The sequence below is a fragment of the Anomaloglossus baeobatrachus genome, chromosome 8, assembly GCF_048569485.1.
Source record: "Anomaloglossus baeobatrachus isolate aAnoBae1 chromosome 8, aAnoBae1.hap1, whole genome shotgun sequence".
NCBI lineage: Eukaryota > Metazoa > Chordata > Amphibia > Anura > Aromobatidae > Anomaloglossus > Anomaloglossus baeobatrachus.
The window spans coordinates 18,653,628-18,665,634 of record NC_134360.1 but is presented as its reverse complement, the minus strand read 5'-3'; positions in this window follow the sequence as shown (position 1 = coordinate 18,665,634).

Sequence of the window (12,007 nt, the reverse complement as noted above, 5' to 3'; positions counted from 1 at the left end):
GTGTTTATCTGTCCAAGCAAAGTGGATGTGATTCCATGAAAAGACCAAAATCCTCATGCAACCTAACCCGGTGACCTACCGTCTTCAAGTCCCTGCGAATCTACAAATTCTAAATGCCTTTCATGTCTCGCTCCTGTTGCCAGTGGTCTTGAATTGCTTCTCGAAGTCCCATTCTACTTCCACTGCAGCTTTTCTGGAGGGTCCCCCCAACGTCTTTGAGGGTCAGGACATCCAGGGTAATGAAATGGTTTGGGGTGGACCTTCTACCTGGTCAACTAGAAGGGATTTGGACTTGAGGAGAGATCCTGGAAACCTTCTTAGAACATCTGTGCCCCCTGTCATCCTGGAACATTTTTTCAGTCAAACTGGCCTAAGGAATAAGGGGTGAAAGGGGGAAGTATTATCAAGGTTGTAACTTGTATACCTTCTCAGAGTAGCCTCACTCACCATGGTCTCCGCATGGCTTCTCCCCGTGGCAGGTCTTTCTCCTGAGTTGCCTGTTGCACTTCCCTCCACTGCTGCTTCTGCACATGGCTTCCATTTGGCATTACGAGGTGTGGCCGATCTCTGCAGGAATTTAACACAGCTGTGTCCTGCAGAGAATAGGTTCTCTAACCTATCCTCAGCGAGAAGGGTCTATTTAAAGCAACTTCTCCGCCCACTCCTTACCTGAATGTGGTTGCTACACTGTTAGCACCTAGCTTATGCTTTCCATCATATTCTGTCTACTGTTGCTTACCCATCCTGCCTGACCTCTCTGTTCTTGACCTCAGCTTTGTACCTTGACCCTGTGCTGCCAGCGCTGACTCTGGAGCGTTTGACTACTCCTTTGTCTCGCCCGCCTGTACATCTTACCTACACTTTTGACCCTCCGGTCAGAAGGTATGGTCCTGTGACTACCCTGCAGTGGTAACTATTGGTGGCCCAGCCTACTCTCACCATCAGAGGCTCTAGTGAAGACCCGGTAGACACCTGGTTATGCCCCTCCAGGGTATGCCCAGCCCGTGGTGCAGTGGGTCCACAGCTGCCAGCATGTCATATAGATAATGTTGTTGTATGTTGAGTGGGAACAAAGTCAGCATTTAGTAGACAATCAAGTCAAGATACAGTTTACCTAAATTCTCAGGTTTTAGCTGGTCTTACAAGGTTATTTACTCCTCCAGCAGGTGACGTGATCCAGCCTGCCTCTTGTGCTGTTGGTTCTGCCACTACTATGCTATGACCTCCAGTGATCTCTCTTGGGTTGTGGTCCTGTCTAGCTTCCTATGAGTAATGGTTGACATGGGCTCTTGCTGCATATGCCAAGATGACCTGCTGGCTTACCCCACCTCTTCTTCGACATAGTCCCTCATTCTGCCCACACAACACAACTAATCTTTAGCATGTAGTGCTCCTTCCACTGAGCCTGCCAGCCAACATCACTGCAATGACCTGTATTACAGTTGGTCAGTAGAATTAATATTTCTAGGTTAAGCTCGACATTGATAGTTTCCCAGATTTCTTCCATAGCCCAGTCTTAAGGCTGCTTTACACACTGCGACATCACTCGTGAAAGCACCCGCCCCCGTCGTTTGTGCGTCATGGGCAAATCGATGCCCGTGGCGGACAAAATCGCTAGTACCCGTCATACGTACTTACCTTCCTAGTGACGTCGCTGTGGGCGGCGAACAACATCTTTTTTAAGGGGGAGGTTCGTTCGCCGTCACAGCGACATCACACAGCAGCCCGCCAATAGAAGCAGAGGGGCAGAGACCAGCTGCATTAACGACACGACCACCTCGTTGCCGGCAGGACGTTGCGAGTACGTTGTTGTTTGTCGTTCCCGGGGTGTCACACGTAGCGATGTGTACTGTCTCAGGAACGACGAACAACCTGCGTCCTGCACCAGCAATGATATTTGGGAAATGAACGACGTGTCAACGATCAACGATTAGGTGAGTAATTTTGATCATTAAGGGGTACTTTGCACACTACGACATCACAAGCCAATTACTGCGATGCCAAGCGCAATAGTCCCCGCCCCCGTCGCAGCTGCGAAATCTTGTGATAGCTGCCGTAGCGAACATTATCGCTACGGCAGCTTCAAGTGCACTCACCTGCCCTGCGACGTCGCTCTGGCCGGCGAACCGCCTCCTTCCTAAGGGGGCGGGTCGTGCGGCGTAACAGCGACGTCACATGGCAGGCGGCCAATTGAAGCAGAGGGGCGGAGATGAGCGGGATGTAAATATCCCGCCCACCTTCTTCCTTCCTCATTGCAGCCGGGACGCAGGTAAGGTGATGTTCCTCGCTCCTGCAGTGTCACACACAGCGATGTGTGCTGCCGCAGGAACGAGGAACAACATCGTAACATCGGTCCTTCCGAAATTATGGAAATGCTACACCGATGATACGATTTGGACGCTTTTGCGCTCGTTAATCGTATCAAAAACGATTTACACACTCCGATGTCGACAGCGACGCCGGATGTGCGTCACTTTAGATTTGACCCCACCGACATTGCACCTGCGATGTCGTAGTGTGCAAAGTACCCCTAACACTCGCTCATAGGTGTCACACGCAACAACGTCGCTAACGACGCCGGATGTGCGTCACGAATTCCGTGACCCCCACGACATATCGTTAGCGATATCGTTGCGTGTAAAGCCCCCTTTAGGCTGGACAACCTCTTTAAATAGAGAACAATAGAAGACCTACCATATCCATTTTATATTCTATCACAACATTGTAGACTGAATCTTTGAGTCCAAATAAGAAATGATTCTCAAACTTTGGAGCAATCAGCGGTCCAGCAATGACACATTCTCATGGCCAAACACTCTATACTAAAAACTGAATATAGAAATGTATTATTTTGAATTAGTTATCTGTAAATGATAGAGATTTTTATATTTTAATTTTTAAAGTTGTTTTTTTAACGAAATTTAAAAAAAAACTCAAACCAAGTTGAATAATAAAGGATGTAAGTCTTCTAAAGTTAGACTTTCTGGTTGCAGCTCTCACACCTTCGTACATCACTGCTGGTCTGTGAATTTAATATCATCACCACCATATTGGTTTGTACCACTTTTCTTATCCCTTCTCATCTCTTTCATACGTTCCTAGCTAAGTGAGACAATTTTGGGAAAGGTAGAAGATAATTATGCCGCTAACTTGTTATGTTGTTATAATACCGCGTAGAGGAAGACGTCTCCGAGCGCAGCACTTTCCGGTAAGGGTCATAGTTTTAAGCTTTCCTAACAGAGTCCGCGGCATAAATGTATCTGCACATTCCTCGCCTGTCATGGTAATGTGATATCCTGAAGCGCAGTCCTGCAGGCTTTTTTAATAACGTCAAATAAGTTTCCAGCTGGCGAGTAAGAATCACCTCTGAAAAATGGAAAAATCCTTGGAAATATCTATGTAATGGCAGAGTAAAGTAAAGTGTACAGGTAAAGTATATCTGATGGCTTAATAAAATGGGTATATACAAGAACTTCCAATTTATGAAGGCTAAATATACTATCAAGCAAAAAGGTGTCATTCTGGTGATGGTCTTCCCAGTTTCGGCAACACTAGACACCAAGGAGCAGGTTAGGTATGTGGTGGTGTCAGGCAGCTCCTAAAAGGGGATGATTTTTTATATTTTCGTAGTGGCTCACTGTTCTCTATGTATCCTACTAAATATAAAGAGAACACACATGACTTCACTTACTTTACAAATACAATACATAATTGTTACAAGTGACACACAGTCATGTGGTTTCTGGCCATAGAAGGTCACAGTGTTTGGCTGCACACAATGCTCCCTGACTTTCCATTGTTCTTGCTGTCAGTATTCATTGGTATAGGTAGATTTCGTACTGGATTCATCTCTCCCCCTTTTGGACCCAGCAGGAACTTGCCTTACACCCAGCTGCTGATCATCAGTATTCTCTTGGTGCTTAAATACCTCTTACTTCCTTAGACTGGTGCTGGTGATATTTTCAGTTAATTCAAACCTTGGTTGCAAGCAGGTGGCTTATACTCCTCTGTGGTATCGTTGCTGAAAACTTTGCAGAACTTCTACCTGTGTCATATGTAGATAAGTAGTTCTTGCATTTTCCCCTGTGTGTCCTCCTAGTGTTTTAGTGGGGTTGACAAAGAGATCATCCCACCTTTCCCCATATAGGGCCCAGCACTTGGGATAGCTAGAGTCAGGTATCCGGCTCAGTGCATAGGTAGAGAACCTATCTAGGATAGTGAGGAAGCCAGGGACTAGCAATAGGTTTGGTCAGGGGTCACCATCTTCCCTTTCCCTAGACACAGGGTTTCCCTTCTGTCACAAGGTCCTTCTCCAATATCGCACAATCAACAAAGCGAGAGATGATTGAACAATCGAAAGAACATTTATTCCAAGCAAAACAGAAAGTCCATAAAATAATCCACCATACAGAGGGTAAAATAGTCCAGAAACACGGATATAGTCCAGTAAGCGATAAATGTCCAGGTCTCTCTGGAGGGGTGCAGCTTCTCCCACAGAGGTTGAATCTTCCTGCTTCTCTCTTGAAGTTCTCAGACAGACTCAATAATCTCCCTGGTAAGCAGAGAGTTTGGTAGATCCCAGGCCCACCTCCTCCAAACTTAGGGACAAAAGCCCAGCAGGGGTTGATTACCCTGCAAACATGACAATGAACACAGAATAGACAGAGCACCATGCCTAAAATATGAACCTACAAAAAATGATACACAACCCCCATATCCATCATCACCCCTTCCCTTTTGCCGTTCGCTTGGTACTTGCCCATACATAGGGTGACAATAATGCTAAGGATAGGATCACATTAATACAGGGCTCCGCGCTGAGTTCTGTTTCAGGGTTTCCAATAGTACCCCCAATAGAGCCATGCAGAGCAATGAACCAGACGAAGTTACTTCTTACTCCATTTTGACTCCTTTCCACTGAAATGGAGACCAAAATAGATTCCAAAAATGAGATTCAGGTGGAAACGTCGATGGAGAACTCGGCAATAACTCAGTCTACTCAGTCTATCAAAACGTTCAACGGCTTACAGCTTCATAAATGTGAAGTTCAGACTGGACAATACCTGTAAAAGTCCTCTAATGGATATTGTCCCCGCAGAAGAGGCGTTAGCTTTAATAAAAACGCACTTACCTTACTGTAAATGCAGGTTGAACAGCATGTCGGTATAGTAGGTTCACTTAAAAATATAACTTTCCCTTACCTTGTTACTTGAGAAGTTTGCTTCCTTATTTCCTCCCTACCGAGTGAACACTTTGAGAGGTTTGGCCATAAGTTTTAATTAGGAATTGAAATACAATTTGTTCTTCTTATTTTTGCACTTTTGGCTCTAAAATGAGCATGAATAAAGGATCATGCTGATTTTCCTACTAAAATATTTCTACTTATGCTGTTCCAGAAGCACAAGCTCAATAAAGCTTAAAACAAAAATTATGTATAGAAGAATAATATCTGAATTAATGTATATAATATCATCTCTACTTGAATTCAATAGGCAAGATGGCGATTAATTAACATGACACTTGTCATCTGTGGCTCACCTGTGCTGGAACGAGACAGATTTGGGGAATATTTATGAAATACTACAAGATAAAAGCTCCTTGCTTCTTGATAGTGCGCTGGCATGCAATTATGATCGGATAAAACTACTGATTGGTTGTCAGTAGGAATAGCAACCAATGACATTCAGGCACGGCTCCTCATCAGGCTCTGTCCCTCCCCTGAGCATACCAAAAGAAGCTCAATAATGAAAATCAAATTGGGCTTAATGAGAACGTGTAGATAAGCAATGCAGCCGTAGTTTGGACAATCATGAGTATTTAAAGATTATCTTTATATACAGTTGAAACCAGAAGTTTCCATCCACTATCTAAAAAGACGCATCTGCAGGTTTTTCCCTTCGCTCTCTATAAAGACACATCTGCAGGTTTTTCCCTCCACTCTTTAGAAAGATATATCTGGAGGTTGTTCCCTCTGCTCTCTATAAAGACACATTTGCAGGTTTTTCCCTTCGCTCTCTATAAAGACACATCTGCAGGTTTTTCCCTCCACTCTTTAGAAAGATATATCTGGAGGTTGTTCCCTCTGCTCTCTATAAATACACATTTGCAGGTTTTTCCCTTCGCTCTCTATAAAGACACATCTGCAGGTTTTTCCTTCACTTTCTATAAAGACACATCTGCAGGTTTTTCCCTCCTCTTTCTATAAAAACACATCTGTAGGTTTTTCCCTCTCTCTCTATAAAAACACATCTGCAGGTTTTTGCCTCCGCTCTCTAGAAATATACATCTGGAGGTTTTTTCCTCCACTCTCTATAAAGACACATCTGCAAGTTTTTCCCTCCGCTCTCTATAAAGACACATCTGCAGGTTTTTCTCACTATCTGGCATAAAATCAGAATAAATCTTTCCCGCTTTAGGTCAATTAGGAAGTAAAATTATTTATATTTGCCTAATACCAGAATAATGAGAGAGAGAGAGAATGTTTTCAGGCATTTTTATTACTTTCTGCAAAGTCAAACGTTTACAAACACTAAGAGGGGTATGACTTTAAATAATATGGGACAGCCCATATGATGATGTCAGATCTTTTGGAGCTTCTGATAGGTTTATTGGCAACACCTGAGTTAATTAGAGACACACCTGTGGATGTATTTTATTGCACATCTGAAACACACTGCATCTTTGTGTAGCCTCTTGGAAAGTCAAAACAAATCAGCCAAGATCTCAGGAAGAGAATTGTGGACTTGCACAAGTCTGGATCATCCTTGGGTGCAATTTCCAGATACCTGAAGGTGCCTCATTCATCTGTACAAACAACTATACGCAAGTACAAACAAGATGGGAATGTCCAGCCATCATACCGCTCAGGAAGGAGACAGGTTCTGTGTACCAGAGATAAATGTTCTTTGGTCAGTCATGTGCATATCAACCCAAGAACAAAAGCAAAAGACCTTGTGAAGATGCTGGCAGAAGCTGGTAAAATTTCGTCATTATCCACAGTGACACAAGTACTGTATCAACATGGGCTGAAAGACCACTCTGTGAGGAAGAAGCCATTACTCCAAAAGAAACAGAAAAGAGCCAGATTAATGTTTGCAAATTCACACAGGAACAAAGATCTTAATTTTTGGAGATGTCCTATGGTCTGACGAAACTATAATTTAACTGTTTGGCCATAATGACCATTGTTACGTATACTAATGAAATCTACTGTATGTAAGCCGGCCAAAAAATGCATTTAGTTACTGTTTATGGATTTATATCATAGAATTGTTTATGATTCCAAAAAAACTTTTTAATAGATGGTTGACTGAAGTATCACATTGTCGTCCATTAATTGAATTAAGGACCATGAGAAGCCATATGCAGTATCTCCTGAGATTTAGAAATTATCACCTGGTTAATATTAAGACTGACCCTTCTAAAACTTTTTTATACCACTTGCAGCTAAGTTGAGTTATTTTTACCCTTTCCAACTATATTTCCTATAATAAAACTGTATAAACTTATATTATGTCCCTAAGAAGGTCCACAAATGGCTTTGAGTCACTCGACATTTGTAATTCCTGTGGCGGCCCCAGCCAAGGTCTCCAACACTTTACTAGAATCTCTTGATAAAAAAATGAAGATCCCGCAGTAATTGATCTGTCAAATTAAAATTACATTTCATTCACAGACTCTGTTAAGTTGAAACAGCCGGAAACCTCATTACAGAAAATTTGTTGGAGATCATCAATGGACTACAACGAACCTTGGGGTTTGAACACTGAACTCCATGGAACAGTCTGGCTGTGGAACGGCTTACTGATGAAGGCTACTAAAAAGTAAATGTGGCTGATTACTAAAAGTGATCAAGCCCCTTGACTTCATATTGAAGAGTATGTCGGAAGATATAATTGGCACTGATAGAGCAATTGATTAGAGATTAGTGATGATGGCTGCTACAGTGGATCAAAGAGCTTCAGAAGACCCTTGTACAATGGCTACATGGTTGTTTGTGACGGCTGGACTAGCGCTCTGTAACCTTCTCCCTACCTGCTGGCTTTCTTGAAGCTTCTTCTAATTACTAGGTCTTGTACTGCGTCATCATTACAGAATGATGCACACATGAGGATGAACAAGCTTTACTAATCAGGACAGGCAATGGGGATGCCGTCAAGTGGGAAGAGGTCACAGGACACTTCTTCTGTTGGCCATGGACTATCCACATGACTGCTAGACTAGAGTTCTGCAAGCCTTTTTGCTGAACTCTACTGCCCACACTTCTGTCAACACTTGAATAAAAGTGGTCATCAGTGGTGTAACTAGAATCCAATGGGAACCGGTGCAAAATTTGGAACTTAGTGCCCACCTGCTTGTTGGTCAGATGTGTGTGGGTCCTTCTAGCAGTCTAACTCTTATACCACCCCCATAATGTAAAAATGTGCCTTATCTTGTACTAATGTCACCCTTCCTGGGCCCCTTGTAGTAATAATGTCACACATCAGGTGCCCCTTCCAGTAACATATATCCCCCATTCTGGGCCCCTTCCAGTAATAATATCCCCCATTCTGGACCCCTTCCAGTAAGACTGTTCCTCATCATGGGCCCCTTCCAGTAAGACTGTTTCTCATCATGGACCCCTTCCAGTAAGACTGTTCCTCATCATGGGCCCCTTCCAGTAAGACTGTTCCTCATCATGGGCCCTTTCCAATAATAATGTCTTTCATCCTGTGCCCCTTCCAGTAAAACTGTTCCCCATCCTGAACACCTTGCAGTAATATATGTCCCCCATCTTGGGCCCCTTCCAGTAATATATGTTCCCCCATCCTACATACATACATAGGACTGCAGGTGACATCTACTGTATTATCTGTACTCAAAGAGTTATTTCTTTGTTTCCTGTAGTGATGTTTTTGCGGGGGGATCAGTGACCCCAGCATTGCTGATACTGACTGGTAAAGCTCTCTCTATAGAAAGATATTTCCTGACAGTAAATATCGGTCACCTGACAATAAAAAATAAAATGCAATAATTATAATATTTCAACATAGGCATTTTAGCTGCCGGAAAATCACAGGAATTGATTGCTGTTCTGGGGTCCAGCTTTATCCTAACACCTGAAATGGGACATGGGATTTATTTCACATTTCTTCTCTCTATATTAGATGTATTTTATCCAGAGAACATTGATAGGATGAGAGCAATTGTGGGGATCATCAAGGTCGGACCCCAGCTACACCTGCTCAATAGCATCTCAATTAAATAAGAACTTCCCTAAACTTAGACAAGTTAATCCTAAATATATATATATATATATATATATATATATATATATATATATATATATACGAGAAGGTGGCCCGATTCTACGCATCGGGTATTCTAGAATTTACGTATTGTGTAGTTAATGTATGATTTTTGTTATATATATAGATGTTGTTGTGTTTAGTTACCAAGTGTTTGTGTAGGGCGCTGTACATGTTCTGGGTGTTGTCTGGGTTCGGCGGGGGGGTGAGAACGGTGTTGTTTGTGTGTTGCGTTGTGTGTGTTGCGTTGTTTGTAGAGCGCTGTGTGTCTGTAGCGTTGTGTGTGTGTGTTGCGCGGTGGGTGTGGGTGTGGGGTGTGTCTGTGTGTTTTGGGGGGAGGTATGTTTTGTGCTGTGTGTGTTGTGCGGTATGTCCGTATATTTGTGTGTGCCGCGGTGTTTGTGTGTTGGGTGTTGTGTGTGTGCAGCGTTGTCTGTGTGTGTGGGTGTCTGTGTAGGGCAGTGTTTGTGGTTCCCAGTGTGTGTGTGGTGTGTTGTGCAGTGCGTGTGTGGCGGTGTGTGTGTGTTTTGGGGGGAGGTGTGCACCCCCCATCGTGCTCCATCCCCCAGGCTGCGCACCCCCCATTGTGCTCCATCCCCCATGCTGCGCACCCCCCATCGTGCTCCATCCCCCATGCTGCGCACCCCCCATCGTGCTCCATCCCCCATGCTGCGCACTCCCCATCATGCTCCATCCCCCATGCTGCGCACCCCTCATCATGCTCCATCCCCCATGCTGCGCACTCCCCATTGTGCTCCATCCCCCATGCTGTGCACTCCCCATTGTGCTCCATCCCCCATGCTGCGCACTCCCCATCGTGCTCCATCCCCCATGCTGCGCATTCCCCATCGTGCTCCATCCCCCATGCTGCGCACTCCCAAACGTGCTCCATCCCCCATGCTGCGCACTCCCCATCGTGCTCCATGCCCCATGCTGCGCACTCCCCATCGTGCTCTATCCCACATGCTGTGCATTCCCAAACGTGCTCCATCCCCCATGCTGCGCACCCCCCATCGTGCTCCATCCCCCATGCTGCGCACCCCCATCGTGCTCCATCCCCCATGCTGCGCACTCCCCATCGTGCTCCATCCCCCATGCTGCGCACTCCCCATCGTGCTCCATCCCCCATGCTGCGCATTCCCGATCGTGCTCCATCCCCCATGCTGCGCACTCCCCATCGTGCTCTATTCCCCATGCTGCGCACTCCCCATCGTGTTCTATCCCCCATGCTGCGCACTCCCCATCGTGCTCCATCCCCTATGCTGCGCACTCCCCATCGTGCTCCATCCCCCATGCTGCGCACTCCCCATCGTGCTCCATCCCCCATGCTGTGCACTCCCCATCGTGCTTTATCCCCCATGCTGCGCACTCCCCATCATGCTCCATCCCCCATGCTGCGCACTCCCCATCATGCTCCATCCCCATGCTGCGCACTCCCCATCGTGCTCCATCCCCCATGCTGCGCACTCCCCATCGTGCTCCATCCCCCATCATCCCCCATGCTGCGCACTCCCCATCGTGCTCCATGCTGCACACTCCCCATCGTGCTCCATCCCCCATGCTGCGCACTCCCCATCGTGCTCCATCCCCCATGCTGCGCACTCCCCATCATGCTCCATCCCCCATGCTGCGCACTCCCCATCGTGCTCCATCCCCCATGCTGCGCACTCCCCATCGTGCTCCATGCTGCGCATTCCCCATCATGCTCTATCCCCCATGCTGCGCACTCCCCATTGTGCTCCATCCCCCATGCTGCGCACTCCCCATCGTGCTCCATCCCCCATGCTGCGCACTCCCCATCGTGCTCCATCCCCCATGCTGCGCACTCCCCATCGTGCTCCATCCCCCATGCTGTGCACCCCCAATCGTGCTCCACAGTCACACATCAGACAGTATACACGCACACATCTGATCGCATACACTCACACACCCCACTTCTCCCTGTGCCCACCGGTGGGCGGTCCCAGCAGCTGTGCTGCACGCCGTGCTACTCTGCCGACACTCACAGATCCGATCGCATACACTCACACACACACACTCACACATCAGAACACACTCACACATATCCGATCGCATACACTCACACTCACACATCAGAACACACTCACACACATCCGATCGCATACACGCACACACACACTGACGATATCGCACAGCGCTCACACAATCACAACATCCGGAGATACCACATACTTCCGGCCATGTGATCCTCCAGCAGGTCCTGGAAGATCACTGCACGCACAGAATCGCCGCCGAGAAGCAAGCGATATCACGGGATGTTGTGAGTGTGTGGATGCGATCTGATGTGTGTGTGAGGTGTGTGTGAGAGTGAGTGTGATCTGATGTGTGTGTGTCTGTTCTTATGTGTGTGTGTGTGTGTTCCGCCGCTGCAGGACCTTGATGCGCTCACCTGGGAGCCGGTGTACGCTGGTAACCATGCTACAATATTACATGGTTACCAGCGTACCCCGCCCCCCGCTCGCACAGGAGCCCACACCAGCATACGCCGGCGTACACTGATATGGGCTCCCGGGGGTACAGCACTCACCTGGGAGTCGGTTCGGGGAATGCGTGCGGGGGCGGGGCCAGAGCGAGCGTGCAATGCGTGAGGGGGTGGGGCGTGGCCGAGTTGCCAATGCGTGCAGGAGGCCGGGGCGAGAGGCCAATTCGTGCAAGGGGGCGGAGCCGAGGCGAGCGGCCAATCCGTGCGGGGGGGCGGA